The sequence below is a fragment of the Pan troglodytes genome, chromosome 1 (assembly GCF_028858775.2).
Source record: "Pan troglodytes isolate AG18354 chromosome 1, NHGRI_mPanTro3-v2.0_pri, whole genome shotgun sequence".
In the NCBI taxonomy this organism is placed as follows: Eukaryota; Metazoa; Chordata; class Mammalia; order Primates; family Hominidae; genus Pan; species Pan troglodytes.
The window spans coordinates 59,783,627-59,803,158 of NC_072398.2; the positions used below are offsets into that span (position 1 = coordinate 59,783,627).

Below are 19,532 nucleotides of genomic sequence, written 5' to 3' on the forward strand. Positions count from 1 at the left end.
GGCAAGAAGTAAAAATTGGTAGAGATAGAGATAGAGATAGAGGCAGAGAGAGGAGAACAATTTTATGAGATTGCACTAATGCATTAAAATTTGATAAATTGAAAATATATAATGATAATTACACTAAAAATCATTCTTGCTATGCTATCCTTATGATGGTTAACTATATTCTTGTAAAAGATATAAACTCAAATATTTGCATTTGAATTTTTGGAGATCATTATGTTATTGAGGCTGCAGGCAATATGCTGTTATGATGAATATGATACTAAGCTATTAACATATGAAAAATAGAATTAATTTGAAATAGCTACAATTAAAACCTTGTTCAAATCTTTCTCTTAACCTACATTGTACAGATATTGATACTTATGCTATTTTTGTTTTAGTCTTTCTAATAAAAGGTGACATTTTGGCCAAATGTCATTTCTTCAAGAAAAAAGTATGTATTTATTAACTGGGAGGTCTGAATCCTACAGAATTGCAAACACACCTGCAAGTTTGTCTCCAATGTCTCATCTAAAATAAATCTTTCTCTTTTTAAAAATGTAATATTTCTGTGTTTATGTGTGTTTGTGTCTGTGTCTGTGTCTGTGTGTAAAGTTCATTCTGCTGAATGTGTATTGATCTTTTCAAGAGAAATACGAAGTGTCTTAGTGTGCTTTCTCTTGCTATACCATGATACCACACTATGGGTAATTTATAATAAAATAAATTTATTTCTTATAGTCCTAGAGCCTGGAAAGTCCAAAGTCAAAGATTCTGCCATCAGTGAAGGCCTCTTGCTGGGTCATAACACAGTGATGGGCATCACATGGTCAGAGGGTTAGAAGAGAGAAAGCCAAAATGGCTTTTTAGAGGACCCACTCTGGAGATAGTTAACTCACTCGCCCAATAACCCATTAATTCACTATTTCAAAATTCATGAATAGATTAGTACATTCATGAGGATAGAGCCTTTATCAACTAATACTTCTTACAGGTCTAACATGAATTTTGGGGAGGAAACCCAAATTACAACAGGAAGCAAGAAAAGAAAAAACAAAGGGCTAATTATAATCTTATGACCACACAAATTTAAAAATGGCTGGCTAAGGAGACCATCAGTCTATTTCCATTATCTTTCATATTGGTATTATAACCTTATAAAGTATATTACATTTTATAAATTATTAGAAGAATAGTAATTATGTAGATTTTATCATGGTAATTTTCTAAAGCATGCAATATTTAAATAATCTTATTATTTCTGAATTATGAAATATCTTAGCAATTACATAGCCAACTTATTTTAAAATCATACAAAATAATTTGTTTTTCATCTAATTCTGACCTGCTAGATGACCAAGAAAAATTTGAGGTTTTCAAGATTTACTTTTATTACTACATCTTGAAATATGCGATAAACTGTATTTCTTATATTCCAATTCCAGAATTTTTGAATAAATATCTTAAGTGGGTCACGGAAATGCAAAGGTTAACAATATCTAGACAATTTTGTTGCAAGTGGTTCTTGGGATATATTTTAGAAAAAAATATTTCATTTTTGGATGTGTTCACAATAGACAAAATCATATCCGTACTATTTTTCTTAACGTTCTACTGAATTGAATGACATGTTTTCTGATATCCTTAGAGGACAAAAAATATGTACACATTTTTTTTTGCTCTGCATAAATATCAATAATTTAAATTAGGAAAAGTATTTTACACCACAGAAAGTCATTGCAGTTTATGCTTGTAAGCAACAAATGATCACTTCATGAATGTAATGGACTATGACTAAGTTGTACATTCTGAGTACAAAACTAGGACTGATAACTCTAGCTTGAAAGGAATGTCAAATCAATTTATTAATATTCTTTTTACTTTTATACAATTTGATTTAAACAGAAAATTTAATTTAAAGAAATCTTACACTGATTTTCTATTACAGTGATATTATATGGTAATGTCAGGTAATAATTTATTAATGTTTTTGAAGTAGATTTCAGATAATCAAGTAACTACATAGCACATAATATTTAAGTTAAGAAAATAGCCTTAAGTTGATATTTGTAATGAATGAAACTGTATGACTTACTAAATCTACTAAATGATTGAGCCATCAATATAGAACCATTGGAAAAATGTGTGAATTCATCAACTATTCTTCTTTCATGACCTTAGTAATTAATCATTTGAACTTTATTAATAACATACATGAAATATAGGAAAAAATGAATTAAACAATGGAGATACTTTATATTTTGCCATGTACCACAAATAAATGACTATTTCTCCACACTTAGGCAATTAAAATTTTATTTTAGTTTTAATTAATACTAATATAGTGACTTGAAAAAAATAAGTATTTAGTGTCAACACTGATTTATATTTTATTAAGATATTTATTGAAATTTTCCAACGGTTAGTTTTAAGTTAAATTCCAAAAATAAAGTCAAATGCATACATATGTTTTTGTTATTGAGATACTACTACTAAAATTGGTTCTATGTACACACAAGCCCACACATCTCTTAGAAGCGTGGTACAATTAAGCTATTGGAAGTCTTGACATTCTAGATTCACTTCTAACCAAGATGATCCATTGCAGGATTCTCTAGATTATATGTCTACTAAAATTGACTAAAATCAATAGAACAGAAAGATGAATTGTCCACTTCTTATTTATACCCAATTGGTGAAAGTCATACATTGAAAATGTTTCTTACTGTTAATAGAACATTTACAAATAGTGTATTGAATCTTCATGTAGTTCTTTAGGGAAGTGGAGTCTGGAGCCAGAATCTAGTCTCAATCCTTGCTCTGACACACAGCTGCATAAATTCCGAATCTACCTTTCCTTCTTGTGTCTAAATTTTCTCATATAAAATGAGCATTATATTAGAATATGTTTCAGAGGGGTGTTTTGTTATTTGTTATGCAGATTCAAGGTAGAACCTTCTGTGTAGAAAATGTATAGAATAGGACCTGGCATATCATTAGCTGTATCTATCTATCTATGTATCTATACTATATATATATATATGGACACACATACATATATAGAGAAATACATATATAAAGTAATATGTGTATTATATGTACATATATATACATAAGCTCTTAGTATCTTTATTATTTTTACATTATTCATTTTGTTTATATTGTTTCTCCTGGCATTGTCCCATGCATCAGGGAAACACAAATGAGTAAGATGTAATTTCTCTCTAAGAATCTCAGACAAATAGAGGTTCCTAGTCTATTTAATAATTACAATTGACCCTTGATTGACACAGGTTTGAACTATGTGGGGCTGCTTATATGTGAATTTTTCTTCTGCCTGTGCCATCCCTAAGATAGCAAGACTACATGTATACATATGTAACAAATGTGCACATTGTGCACATGTACCCTAAAACTTAAAGTATAATAATAAAATTTAAAAAAAAAGATAGCAAGACCAACTCCTCTTCTTTCTCCTTCTCTTCAGCCTTCTCAATGAGAAGACGGTAAGACTTAAGAACTTTGTAATAATCTATTTCCAATTAATTAACAGTAAGTGTATTTTCTCTTCCTCATGATTTTCTTAATAACATATTTTCTTTACCTTATTGTAAGAATACACAATATAATACATATAACATACAAATATGTGTTAATTGGCTGTTTATGTTATTGGTAAGGCTTCCAGTCAACAGTAGGCTATTAATAGTTAAAATTGGGTGGACTCAAAAGTCTTATGTACATTCTTGACTGTTCAGGGAAGGAGAAGGTAAGTACCTCTAACCCTCACAGTTTTGAAGGATCAGCTAGAAAAATATTCCATTAATTGGAGATGATGGAGGTGAAAAGAGGTAAAATGAAATAGTCTCGGGGAGTGGAGCCAAGATAGCCGAACAGGAACAGCTCCGATCTACAGCTCCCAGCGTCAGCGACACAGAAGATGGGTGATTCTGCATTTCCATCTGAGGTACTGGGTTCATCTCACTAGGGAGTGCCAGACAGTGGGTGCAGGACAGTGGGTGCAGCGCACCGTGCACGAGCTGAACCAGGGCGAGGCATTGCCTCACTTGGGAAACGCAAGGGGTCAGGGAGTTCCCTTTCCTAGTCAAAGAAAGAGGTGACAGATGGCATCTGGAAAATCAGGTCACTCCCACCCTAATACTGTGCTTTTCCAATGGGCTTAAAAAAACGGCACACCAGGAGATTGTATCCTGCACCTGGCTCGGAGGGTCCTACGCCCACGGAGTCTCCCTGATTGCTAGCACAGCAGTCTGAGATCAAACTGCAAGGTGGCAGTCAGGCTGGGGGAGGGGCGCCTGCCATTGCCCAGGCTTGATTAGGCAAACAAAGCAGCCCGGAAGCTCAAACTGGGTGGAGCCCACCACAGCTCAAGGGGGCCTGCCTGCCTCTGTAGGCTCCACCTCTGGGGGCAGGGGACAGACAAACAAAAAGCAGTAACATCTGCAGACTTAAATGTCCCTGTCTGACAGATTTGAAGAGAGTAGTGGTTCTCCCAGCATGCAGCTGGAGATCTGAGAACGGGCAGACTGCGTCCTCAAGTGGGTCCTTGACCCCCAAGCAGCCTAACTGGGAGGCACCCCCAGTAGGGGCAGACTGACACCTCACACAGCCAGGTACTCCTCTGAGACAAAACTTCCAGAGGAACGATCAGGCAGCAGCATTTGCGGTTCACCAAGATCCGCTGTTCTACGGCCACTGTTGCTCTGTAGCCACCACTGCTGATACCCAGGCAAACAGGGTCTGGAGTGGACCTCTAGCAAACTCCAACAGACCTGCAGCTGAGAGTCCTGTCTGTTAGAAGGAAAACTGACAAACAGAAAGGATATCCACAGCAAAAACAGTTCTGTACGTCACCATCATCAAAGACCAAAAGTAGATAAAGCCACAAAGATGGGGAAAAAACAGGGCAGAAAAACTGGAAACTCTAAAAAGCAGGGCGCCTCTCCTCCTCCAAAGGAATGCAGATGCTCACTTGCAACGGAACAAAGCTGGACGGGGAATGACTTTGACAAGCTGAGAGAAGAAGCCTTCAGACAATCCAATTACTCCGAGCTACAGGAGGAAATTCAAACCAATGGCAAAGAAGTTAAAAACTTTGAAAAAAAATTAGACGAATGGATAACTAGAATAACCAATGCAGAGAAGTCCTTAAAGGAGCTGATGGAGCTGAAAGCCAAGGCTCAAGAACTATGTGAAGAATGCAGAAGCCTCAGGAGCCGACGTGATCAACTGGAAGAAAGGGTATCAGTGATGGAAGATGAAATGAATGAAATGAAGCAAGAAGGGAAGTTTAGAGAAAAAAGAATAAAAACAAACGAGCAAAGCCTCCAATAAATATGGGACTATGTGAAAAGACCAAATCTACATCTGATTGGTGTACCTGAAAATGACGGGGAGAATGGAACCAAATTGGAACACACTCTGCAAGATATTATCCAGGAGAACTTCCCCAATCTAGCAAGGCAGGCAAACATTCAGATTCAGGAAATACAGAGAACGCCACAAAGATACTCCTCGAGAAGAGCAACCCCAAGACACATAATTGTCAGATTCACCAAAGTTGAAATGAAGGAAAAAATGTTAAGGGCAGCCAGAGAGAAAGGTCGGGTTACCCACAAAGGGAAGCCCATCAGACGAACAGCGGATCTCTCAGCAGAAACTCTACAAGCGAGAAGAGAGTGGGGACCAATATTCAACATTCTTAAAAAAAAGAATTTTCAACCCAGAATTTCATATCCAGCCAAACTAGGCTTCATGAGTGAAGAAGAAATAAAATACTTTATAGACAAGCAAATGCTGAGAGATTTTGTCACCACCAGGCCTGTCCTAAAAGAGCTCCTGAAGGAAGCACTAAACATGGAAAGGAACAACTGATACCAGCCACTAAAAACATGCCAAAATGTAAAGACCATCAAGGCTAGGAAGAAAACTGCATCAACTAACGAGCAAAATAACCAGCTAACATCATAATGACAGGATCACATTCACACATAACAATATTAACTTTAAATGTAAATAGGCTAAATGCTCCAAATAAAAGACACAGACTGGCAAATTGGATAAATAGTCAAGACCCATCAGTGTGCTGTATTCAGGAAACCCATCTCACGTGCAGAGACACACATAGGCTCAAAATAAAGGGATGGAGGAAGATCTACCAAGCAAATGGAAAACGAAAAAAGGCAGGGGTTGCAATCTTAGTCTCTGATAAAACAGACTTTAAACCAACAAAGATCAAAAGAGACAAAGAAGGCCATTACATAATGGTAAAGGGATCAATTCAACAAGAAGAGCTAACTATCCTAAATATATATGCACCCAATACAGGAGCACCAAGATTCATAAAGCAAGCCCATAGTGACCTACAAAGAGACTTAGACTCCCACACAATAATAACGGGAGACTTTAACACCCCACTGTCAACACTAGACAGATCAACGAGACAGAAAGTTAACAAGGATACCCAGGAATTGAACTCAGCTCTGCAGCAAGCAGACCTAATAGACATTTACAGAACAGTCCACACCAAACCAACAGAATATACATTTTTTTCAGCACCACACCACATCTATTCCAAAATTGACCACATAGTTGGAAGTAAAGCCCTCCTCAGCAAATGTAAAAGAACAGAAATTATAACAAACTGTCTCTCAGACCACAGTGCAATCAAACTAGAACTCAGGACTAAGAAACTCACTCAAAACCGCTCAACTACATGAAAACTGAACAACCTGCTCCTGAATGACTACTGGGTACATAATAAAATGAAGGCAGAAATAAAGATATACTATGAAACCAACGAGAACAGAGACACAACATAGCAGAATCTCTTGGACACATTCAACGCAGTGTGTAGAGGGAAATTTAGAGCACTAAATGCCCACAAGAGAAAGCACGAAAGATCCAAAATCGACACCCTAACGTCACAATTAAAAGAACTAGAAAAGCAAGAGCAAACACATTGACAAGCTAGCAGAAGGCAAGAAATAACTAAAATCAGAGCAGAACTGAAGGAAATAGAGACACAAAAAAACGCTTTAAAAATTAATGAATCCAGGAACTGGTTTTTTGAAAAGATCAACAAAATCGATAGACCTCTAGCAAGACTCATAAAGAAGAAAAGAGAGAAGAATCAAATAGACACAATAAAAAGTCATAAAGGGGATATCACCACCGATCCCACAGAAATACAAACTACCATCAGAGAATACTACAAACTACCATCAGAGAATACTACAAACACCTCTACGCAAATAAACTAGAAAATCTAGAAGAAATAGATAAATTTTTCCACACATACACCCTCCCAAGACTAAACCAGGAAGAAGTTGAATCTCTGAATAGACCAATAACAGGCTCTGAAATTGTGGCAATAATCAATGGCTTACCAATCAAAAAAAGTCCCGGACCAGATGGATTCACAGCCGAATTCTACTAGAGGTACAAGGAGGAACTGGTACCATTCCTTCTGAACCTATTCCAATCAATAGAAAAAGAGGGAATCCTCCCTAACTCATTTTATGAGGCCAGCATCATTCTGATACCAAAGCCGGGCAGAGACACAACAAAAATAAAGAGAATTTTAGACCAATATCCTTGATGAACATTGATGCAAAAATCCTCAATAAAATACTGGCAAACTGAATCCAGCAGCACATCAAAAAGCTTATCCACCATGATCAAGTGGGCTTCATCCCTGGGATGCAAGGCTGGTTCAACATACACAAATCAATAAATGTAATCCAGCATATAAACAGAACCAAAGACAAAAACCACATGATTATCTCAATAGATGCAGAAAATGCCTTTGACAAAATTCAACAATCCTTCATGCTAAAACCTCTCAATAAATTACGTATTGATGGGACATATCTCAAAATAATAAAAGCTATCTATGACAAACACAAAGCCAATATCATACTGAATGGGCAAAAACTGGAAGCATTCCCTTTGAAAACTGGCAAAAGACAGGGATGCCCTCTCTCACCACTCCTATTCAACATAGTGTTGGAAGTTCCGGCCAGGGCAATTAGGCAGCAGAAGGAAATAAAGGGTATTCAATTAGGAAAAGAGGAAGTCAAATTGTCCCTGTTTGCAGATGACATGATTGTATATCTAAAAAACCTCATCGTCTCAGCCCAAAATCTCCTTAAGCTGATAAGCAACTTCAGCAAAGTCTCAGGATACAAAATCAGTGTAGAAAAATCACAAGCATTCTTATACACCAATAACAGACAAACAGAGAGCCAAATCATGAGTGAACTCCCATTCACAATTGCTTCAAAGAGAATAAAATACCAAGGAATCCAACTTCCAAGGAATGTGAAGGACCTCTTCAAGGAGAACTACAAACCACTGCTCAAGGAAACAAAACAGGATACTAACAAATGGAAGAACATTCCATGCTCATGGGTAGGAAGAATCAATATCGTGAAAATGACCATATTGCTCAAGGTAATTTATAGATTCAATGTCATCCCCATCAAGCTACCAATGATTTTATTCACAGAATTGGAAAAAACTACTTTAAAGTTCATATGGAACCAAAAAAGAGCCCTTATCGCCAAGTCAATCCTAAGCCAAAAGAACAAAGCTGGAGGCATCACACTACCTGACTTCAAACTATACTACAAGGTTACAGTAACCAAAACAGCATGGTACTGGTACCAAAACAGAGATATAGATCAATGGAACAGAACAGAGCCCTCAGAAATAATGCCACATATCTACAACCATCTGATCATTGACAAACCTGACAAAAACAAGCAATGGGGAAAGGATTCCCTATTTAATAAATGGTGCTGGGAAAACTGGCTGGCCATATGTAGAAAGGTGAAACTGGATCCCTTCCTTAGACTTTATACAAAAATTAATTCAAGATGGATTAAAGACTTACCTGTTAGACCTAAAACCATAAAAACCCTAGGAGAAAACCTAGGCAATATCATTCAGGACATAGGCATGTGCAAGGACTTCATATCTAAAACACCAAAAGTAATGGCAACAAAAGACAAAATTGACAAATGGGATCTAATTAAACTAAAGAGCTTCTGCACAGCAAAAGAAAATACCATCAGAGTGAACAGGCAACCTACAAAATGGGAGAAAATTTTTGCAACCTACTCATCTGACAAAGGGCTAATATCCAGAATCAACAATGAACTCAAACAAATTTACTAGAAAAAAACAAACAACCCCATCAAAAAGTGGGCGAAGGATATGAACAGACACTTCTCAAAAGAAGACATTTATGCAGCCAAAAAACACATGAAAAAATGCTCATCATCACTGGTCATCAGAGAAATGCAAATCAAAACCACAATGACATACCATCTCACACCAGTTAGAATGGCAATCATTAAAAAGTCAGGAAACAACAGGTGGTGGAGAGAATGTGGAGAAATAGGAACACTTTTACACTGTTGCTGGGACTGTAAACTAGTTCAACCACTGTGGAAGTCAGTGTGGCGATTCCTCAGGGATCTAGAACTAGAAATATCATTTGACCCAGCCATCCCATTACTGGGTATATACCCAAAGGATTATAGATCATGCTGCTATAAAAACACATGCACACGTATGTTTATTGCGGCACTATTCACAATAGCAAAGACTTGGAACCAACCCAAATGTCCAACAATGATAGACTGGATTAAGAAAATGTGGCACATATACACCATGGCATAGTATGCAGCCATAAAAAATGATGAGTTCATGTCCTTTGTAGGGACATGGATGAAACTGGAAACCATCATTCTCAGCAAACTATCGCAAGGACAAAAAAACAAACACCGCATGTTCTCACTCATAGGTGGGAATTGAACAATGAGAACACATGGACACAGGAAGGGGAACATCACTATTCGGGGACTTTTGTGAGGTGGGGGGAGTGGGGAGGGATAGCATTAGGAGATATACCTAATGCTAAATGATGAGTTAATGGGTGCAGCACACCAACATGGCACATGTATACATATGTAACAAACCTGCACATTGTGCACATGTACCCTAAAACTTAAAGTATAATAATAATAAAATAAAATAAAGAAAAAAATCACAAAAATAGAACAAGTTTTAAGGAAAACAGAAAAAAAAAAGAAAGAAAATTGCTTTTCTGTTTTCCTAAGCCTGGTCAGAAGGAAAGAATGAGAATGAATTAATAAGTTGGAAATATTCTATTTTTTACTATTCCAATTAAACATTGATAAAATATTTGGAATAATAAAATACTTTATTCCATCTACATATGAACAATTTGGACTGATGATGATAATATAATGATTTGCTTGATTTAAAAAAAATAGAAATAGTCTCAAAATTAGTGTCATATAGGTTTTAGGAGTCATTTGCCAACCTTCTATTTCTATCCAACCTTCCAAATACCACTCCTATTTGAGGACTGTTCTCCATTATGTGTTGTATTATTGGAACACTGTTTTCCATTTTCCACATATAGACTAAATCACAAAGCATTCCCTTTACATTGACCCAAGATAAGGTATATTCAAGTAGTCCAGGCTTGAACCACAGAGTAGACAGCCTTGAGCTTTACATTTGAAATGAGTCATATAAAAATACAGAACTAGATACCATTTTGGATTTTTTAGTAACTGAAAATGGGATACCAGCAGTGGTGTCTAGAGGAAGCTGTATTCTACTCTAGAGGTGGGAGTGTTTTGATCAATCTGGGGCTACTTAAAGATTGAGTTTTAAGACAACAAATATCTGAATTGTAAGTTTGATTCCATTAGTCTTACAAATTATAGGATCTCTCATAACTGTTTAGTAGATTACTGTATAATCTTTTGCTTCACATACTCGGAGTCAAGTTTTAGTTCTTGTAACCAAGAATTATGTTTGACACAAAATATAATCTCTGATTGCAGATGTAAATTGCATTCCTCATGTATTAGCCTATAGTGTAGACGATTCTTCTCTAGAAAAATGCATTTAGGAGTAGGTTCCAATCTAATCATTTTTCTGAAGTACAGATTGTGAGAAAAATATCTTAATTTATCTTGGAAAATATAAATTTCTCCTATTATTTTATGATTTTTTTGTTAATTTCTAGAGATGTGGTGAAATTAGAGAGAAGCTAGAAAGTGGAACTAAGGAAGATTATAAACAATTTCATTTGCTAATTTTAAAGTTTATCGAGGGTTGTCTAAGGTCACTAACATATCAGGACTTGACTGTTCCGTGGATGCTCCTCAGTGACTCCTAGAATTTCAGTATCTAGCAGTATTGAAAATTAACTTCCAGAGCTATTCTGTTTTGATTCAGGTGCAATTTTGTCCCAAGTTTTGCTTCAAATATATTTTTACTTAAGCTCTCTTTCCCCATATCTTGCTTCTTTCTAATCTTCACATTCTCCTTATCTTCCTTAAGTAGGAAATTTAATTTTGACCAAAATATGACACAGTTCCCAAATTGCCATGTGCTGCTGCTTTTAAAGTGGTTCCTCAACTAGTAATTAAAAATAATAAAAGTTCTATCTCTTATATCTATGCAAAGTTTATAGGATATTTTACATTAGCCAAGCGTAGCAATATGAAAGCAAACATGCATATAAAATCCCATCTCATAAGTAAAGCACTGGAAACCAGAGCCAGTAGCTTACCAGAGTAAAAGTTAATGAAACACAATGTATTAAGCTTTGAGATGAAAATCTATTATTCAACTCTAGCTTTGATAAATTTTTATCAGAAGAATAAGTAACTATAATTTAAATTTTAAAAAGGTGCTCATTTTCAAAAGAATTAAATTATTTTAATATTTTTAAATACATTTTTGTGAAAGGTCATTTAACATCTTAAATATAATTTATTGTTAAATAAAATTGATATGGAGATTATTAAACACTGTTTGGAAAAAGAGAAGTATGTATTCCATGATTTTCAATGGTGTTTGAGAGAATGTATTCTTAGCTGACGAGTCATAAATTCCATACCAAAAATGTCTAATAATAACTGCATGTAGCTATCTCTAATCCATTATGATTGGTGAAAACAAGAAAAAAATTGACCATTCTTAAGAGCAACACAATGAGAATGAGGAGAAAGTAATGTCTAATGTTTTAATACATGCCAGACACTATGCCAACACTTACAGAAATTATCTTTTTTTAGTATAGGAAAGGGAAAGTTACCGCTTTGCTGCCGGTAGCAAAGATAAAGATGAACAAATAGTAATATAGATCTACATTCCCATGCCAAATTCCTTCATTTTAAACTTCTTCACTACTCTCAATGAATAAATTGTTTAAGCTATTAAACATAAATCAATGTCTTATACTATATGAAAATAATCAGACCCTGTAGCTCTTCTTTTAAGAATAGTTTTAGAATTAGAAGTTTTGAATTTAAAAAATTCCAAATGTATTTTAGTAAAGCAGAAATATTTTCTGTTTCTTTTTAGAAATTTAATGGCCAAGAAAGGGAAGAACAAAAGGGGACATGAGATGTGAACACATGCTTTAGCTTTGTATTCTTCATTAAATATCCCAATACAATTGTTAGTTCAATGCATTTTTAATGTGCTGTGCTTAGTTACATTATACTTTCATTCATTATGATTTCTATTCCTCATTCAGGATGTCAACCATATTACGTGCATGCTAAATTTTACAACTCAGATTTCTCTTAACCAAGTCAGAAATTAGGCTTGCTGTATTTAAAAACATCTGGGATTTGTTGCTAGAGAATGCCATCGATGTGTAGGACTCTGGGAGCATCTGCATATTTGACTTTAATATTTTATTTCCTTTTGAAGAAAATGTTAGAATTATAAAATTGGAGAAAAGATAATTCTTTGTCCATTATGAATTCTATTGTTATGTGCGTTAATTTATAACAGAGATGAAGTTTTACTGGTACAACACAGTTGCTACGTAAATAAACATATAGGAGGCCAACGAGTTAATCTCCAATTGTCATTTTTGACGTGAAGTATTTCCTACTTATATGAAAGCCAGTCATTCAGAAAATAAATGAAATGAATAAGAAAATAAAGTAGCTTAAAAAATAAATGTCTTAATCTCTGAGAAATATGGATATAGGATGAAGATTTTCTTTTCTCTCTCCTTTGAATGAGTGTCCTTATTACAGCTTTATGATTCTAATGCTTTCTAATATAAGGTCTAGGATAAAACTGATTTCCAATATATGTTCTGAAAAGAAAAGTAAGATTACCTTGATAATTACATTCAAGCACACATATCCGTGTATCTGTAGTGATAAGTGCCAGGGCCATAGATGCTCCTGAAGAAGACAGGAAATGCCCCTAAATCACTTTTCCACACTATATATAAATAAATAATCATGTGTCTCTGGAGGAGATAGTTTTCCAAGTCTCTGACACTTCTGCAAGTCTATATATTAACAGTCTTGGAAGTTAGAAAAACTGTTTCTATGTGGATCAGTTAGCAAATTTATTCATATTCTTTATGTAGAGAAATACCAAGATAGGCCTCCTTCCTTTCCCCATGGGCAAAGTGTGAGCAGATTTGTCAGCTATCCCTAATAATTTTAGAGGTTCGCATGCTGAGTGTTCCTCAACTATGGCAAAAATCACCATGTGTTCACCATCTGCCTAGGCACACATGAAGCTCATGTTCTCTTCTGTGCCATTAGCAGCATTCTGTCTAAATCTATGTGGGCTCATTATGTTTTTCTTACAACTAATTATATATATATATACACACACACACACACACACACATACACACACATATAATGTATATGTTATATATGCACAGATATGCATATATATCTGTATGTATTTTATTTGTACATCAAAAATAAAAACATCTTATAAAGGTTCACAAAGAAGAACTCCAAAATACCAACAATTTAAAGCAACAGCTTGCATTGTCATGGATTAAATTCTCAGACTATAGTTTAACAAAACAATAATTATGCTACACTGGAGAGTAACAACTCCAAACCTTACGTACTTGAAATTGTAAGAGGGTCGGCCGGGCATGGTGGCTCACGCCTGTAAATCCCAGCACTTTGGGAGGCCGAGGTGGGCGGATCACGAGGTCAGGAAATGGAGATCATCCTGACTAACACGGTGAAACCCCTTCTCTACTGAAAAATAGAAAAAATTAGCCGGGCGTGGTGGCGGGCGTCTGTAGTCCCAGCTACTCGGGAGGCTGAGGCAGGAGAATGCCGTGAACCCGAGAGGCGGAGCTTGCAGTGAGCGGAGATGGCACCACTGCACTCCAGCCTGGGCGACAGAGTGAGACCCCGTCAAAAAAAAAAAAAGAAAAAAGAAAAAAAAGAAATTATAAGAGGAAAAAAAAACACATAAAAGACACACAAACAACAAAACTTCTAAGCAGCAATCACTTAGATAACAATTAGTAGTGGATCTGAAATGTATTTTTTTTTCCTTTACCTTGGAGACAAATCTTGGGGAAAAAAAGTGGTCCAGTAAAACTCTCTTAAAAATATGCTGTTGACATGTTTTTTACAACACATTGATATGTGTTTTAATAAGCAAATTACTTGGATCTGAACACGAAAGAGTCCTTACTTATAGGATGTTTTTAGCAGAGTGTACCTATTCTGTATAGGACTCCCATGGTGAACAAATCTATAATCTATAGATTTATGCATTGTTTTTTGGAAAATGTCATAAAGTAATGCAAATATCAGTGTATAAAATAGTAGAAATTTCTTAAATGAAATATTTCCCTTTTCTTCCAGTTTTTTGAGGTATAATTAACACATAAAATTATATATATTTAAGGTATACATAAATTTTGAAATCTTTATATATTGTAAAATGATTGTCACAGTGAAATTAATTAATACCGCCTCACCTCAGTTACCTATGTGTGGTGTGTGTGTAGGGGGTTGGAACACATAGGTCTACACTCTTATCAAATTATAGAATGTCAGACTGTGATACTAACTATAATATTTTCAGATATTATAATCACTATGCTACACATTGGATATCCAGAACTTATTAATCCTATAACCTTTTGTTGGTACTCTTTGGCTAATATCTTCACATACCCCACCCACCTCACTCCCAACAGCTCCTGGCAACCATCTTTCTATACTCTACTTCTATACGTTTGACTGTTATAGACTCCACATATAACAGAGATCATGCAGTACTTGTCTTTCTGTGACTGGCTTATTTCACTTAGCATAATGTCCTCCAGGTTATCTACGTTGTCACACATGGCTTGATTTCTTTCTTTTGTATGGCTGAATAATATTGTTTTGTATATATGCCACATTTTAAAATCCATTTATTTGTTGACAGACACTTAGGTTGTTATCATAAATCATTTTAAAATCCATTTATTTGTTGACAGACACTTAGGTTGTTATCATATCTTGGTTATTGTCAATATGGCTGTAATAAAGACATACAGCATCTTTTTAACCTTTGATTTGACTAACATCTCCCCATTTCTCCCGCTTTGCTGCCCCTGGGGACCACCATTTTACTCTCTGCTTCTACGTTTTTGACTTTTTTGGATTCCACATATAAGTGAGATGGGACAGTGTTTTCCTTTCTGTATCAGGATGACTTTATTTAGTAAGTGAATGCTGCAATGTATATAAGGGTGTGTAAAACAAGTTCACTGGGTACGGGTAACCAACTTGTCTGAGTCCAGTGAAACAAACACTCACACAGGATGAATTACATGAATGGGACTTATTACTTACAGAAAGGCAGCCAGGGATAACAGAAGCCCAGGATTCATTTTGAGTTGCTCTCCCAAGGCTCAGGAGAGCTGCACAGGAGTTGATGGAGTCTTGACTGCGCATGCCTTACTTGCAGTGCAGCTGAGGGACCCCAAAATGCTGCGCTGAAAAGGTTGTATACCCAGGGACAATTTAAGTTGTTGGATGAAAGTGTTGAAGGACCTCCTTTTTCTGAGTGGTGTTGGTAGAGGAACAAGAACAGAATCCAACCTATTTCTGACACTCCTTGTATCTCAGAATGTTGCATACCCAGCATATTCTACAGTTATTAGTGAGAACTACAAATTAGAAGATGGAAGAACTGAGTTGGTCTAAAGCCATCACGAGAACTGTCTTCCAGGGTGTAAATCTCTCTTTCAATATACTGATTTTATTTACTTTGGTTTTATACCCAGAAGTAGAATTTCTGGATCATATGGCAGTTCTATTTAGAATTTCTTAAGCAATATCTACAGTTTTTTATAATGTCTGTACAAATTTATATTTGCTTTGTAAAAGGGTTTACTTTGCCACAGATCCTCACTAGCACTTGTTATCTGTCTTTATTTTTTATAGTAACCATCCTAACAGGTGTGTGGTGGTACCCCATTGTGGTTTTGACTTATATTTCCTTATTCATAATGAATGATGTTTGGGATCTTTTTATATACTGGTTGGCCATTTGTAAGTCTTTGTTGGAAAAATGTCTATTAGATCCTTTGCCCATTTTTTAATCAGGTTATTTGCTCTTTTGCTATTGATTTTACACATATTTTGTATATATTTTGTTTATTAACCTCTTATTAGATATATTGATTGCAAACATTTCCTACCATTCTGTAGGCTGCCTTTCATTTTGTTGACTGTTTTCTCTGCTGTACAGAATTTAGTTTGATGTACAATAGTCTTTCTTGATTATTTTGCCTCCATTGCCTGTGCTTTGACTGTAATATTAAAAATTATTGCCAACACTCTTTTTCTATGTTTTCAGTAGTGTTTTATGGTTTCAGTTCTTACATTTAAGTCTTTAATCACTTTTGAATTTTTTTGTGTGTATAGTGTAAAAAAGAGGCCTATTTTATTCTTTTCAGGTGGATATTCAGTTTTTTCCAAAACAACTGAAGAGATTATCCTTTTCCATTATGTATTCTAGGTGATCTTGTCAAAGATTAGCTAACTGTATTTGCATGAGTTTATTTCTGGGCTACTTATTCTACTCCATTTGTCTATATATGTATTTTGAGGCCAATGACATACTTTTTTGATCACTTTAGCTTTGTAATATAGTTTGAAATCAAGGCGTGTGATGTCTCCAGCCTTCCTCTTTTCTCAAGATTCCTTTGACTGTTTGAGGTCTTTTCTAGTTCAATATGAGTTTAATTTTGTTTTTCTTCTTTGAGAAATTATATTGGAATTTTGACAGGAATGCATTGAATTTATAGATAACTCTGGGTAAAATGGGCACTTTAACATCATTAATGCTTTAAATTCATGGCCATTCTTTCCATGTACTTGTGTCTTTGTTAATTTATCTCATCCATATATAGTTCAGGGTGCAAATCTTTCACCTCCTTGGTTAAATTTATTTTTTTAGTATTTTATTATTTTTGTAGCATTTTAAATCAAACTGGTTTGTTGACTTCCTTTTCAGGAAGTATGTAATTAGTATATAGAAATGCAACTGATTTCTGTATGTTGGTGTTGTATCTTGCAACTTTACAAAATTTGTTTGTTAGTTCTAACAGTTTTTGTATGTGTGTGTGTAGAGGTGTGTCTTTAGGGATTCCTATGTATAAGATCAACTCATCTGCAAATAGCAATAAATTTCTCTGTCCATTCTCATTTCAATGTCTTCTATTTATTATACTTTTGTCCAATTCTTCTTGCTAGGACTTCAAGTACTATGATGACGAGAAATGCAGAGTGTCTTGTCTTGTTCCTGATCTTGTAGGAAAGGCTTTTAGCTTTTTATCATTGAGTATGATGTTAGCTGTGGGCTTGTCATGTATGGCCTTTATTACATTGAGGTGCATTACTTCTATGTCTACTTTCTTGAGCATCTTTACATGTATCATTAGAAGATGTTGAACCTGTCAGAATTTTTTCTTGCATCTATTGAGATGACAATATTATTTGTATCCTTCATTCTGTTAATGTGCTGAATCACATGTATTGATTTGCATATATTGAACAATTCTTGCAACCCAAGAATAAACCTCACTTACCCCTTGGGTATAACCTTTTTAATGTGTTGTTCAATTTGGGTTACTAGTATTTTGCTGAGGATTTTTGTATCTGAGTTCATTGGGGATGCTGGCCTATGATTATCCTTCATCGTGGTGTCTTTATCTGGCTTTGGTTTAAAAGTGATGTTGGCTTCGTAAGATGAATTTGCATGTTTTCCCTCCTCTTTCATTTTACAGAAGAGTTTGAGAAGGATGGCTTAATTTTTTTAGGACTACCTATGGAAGCACAGTCAGGTGTGCCTCCTACAGGGCCCCTGAGTAGGCAGGACTTCCCTGGACCATGGCTGGAAGGACCTAGAACTGGGTTACAGGGTTGTTTCAAGATCAGCCATGGGACCAAGGTCAGGGATCAGCTTCTGGGGATCTGTAAGAGCATGTTTCCAGGCTTGTGCTTGGGCAGGCAAAATTATTCCCAAGCTGTGGCTGGTAGGGGCTGGAGCTGGGTTATAAGGTTGATGCAATATCTGTAGTTGAACTGAGGTCAGTGGGCCTATATCCATAGACATAGACAAGTCTTTTCTGGTGGGTCCTTAGGTGGGTAGGACAGTCCTAACCCACAGCTGAGAGGGGCTAAAACTGAGTTACAATGCCACTTCAGTATCTGCAGTCAGATCCGCCTCTGTGGGCATGGATTTTAAATGTCTCCCAGCAGATCCCTGGATGGACAGGACTATTCCCAGATCATGGCCAGGAGGGGCTGAAGCCAGGCCATGGGTTGTTTTTTGGTCTATAGCTGAGACTGAGTTTGAGAGATCTGGTAGCTGAGGCATGGGTGGGCCTGACTCTGCCCAGGTCTCTTGGTGGAGGGTGCAGGTGGCAGGACAGTGGTCAAACAGGGTTATAACTGCTTTTATCCAGAGATGTCTGCAAAAGTATTGTTGTAAGGAAATGCAAGTTGGGAAATATGGGGTTTTAGCATATTATAAATTAGAAATTAATTGGTGACAATAGCCAGCTGCCCCTAGAAATTTATGTAGCTTTTTTTTTATTGACAGAGAGTTGTTTTGTTTTGTTTTGTTTCATTTTCAGCTGAGCTTTTGAGTGTTCTGTGGTATCTCATGTCCTAAAGAGGTTGCAGCTGGCTGTACCCATTATGAAAGGAAAACAAAAAACTGGGACTCCAATTCACTATGTGAAAGGGAAAAGTTAAACTGGAAGCTGTTGTCACAGAAGAAACTGCCTTTCCTTTTGTTCCTACATGGATAGCTACAGAAAAAAAAAAATGTTTCCACAGGAAGCTACTCTATGTTGATTTTTATCTTACATGAAGTACAGACCAAGCAAGAGTCAAATACATATTGACTATTCCTCTACTGTCTCCTTTTAATGTGCAACATATGGATTCAGTAATGTGACCATACCCTTCCTCCAGCTCACTCTTTCTCTTTTAGTATTGAAGGCCTCAAAAACCTCTTTGAAAAAAGCATGGATCACAGGTTGTTCTTGTGGTTTTGTGTTCCTTTTTCCAAGACATATCCTTAACCTTGGATAAATAAATCTCTAAATTGATCAGATGCAATTGGTTCTCACCACTGAAATTTTGATGGGAAGTCTTTACAGCCTCATT

General features: G+C 35.8%; 1 long non-coding RNA gene across 1 annotated transcript in view; it reads right to left on the reverse strand.

Annotated features, from left to right (window-relative positions):
* Nucleotides 1-19,532, reverse strand: part of LOC112206075 (uncharacterized) — a 426,849-nt gene that overhangs the window by 235,148 nt on the left and 172,169 nt on the right. The gene's annotated exons all lie outside the window — the stretch shown is intronic.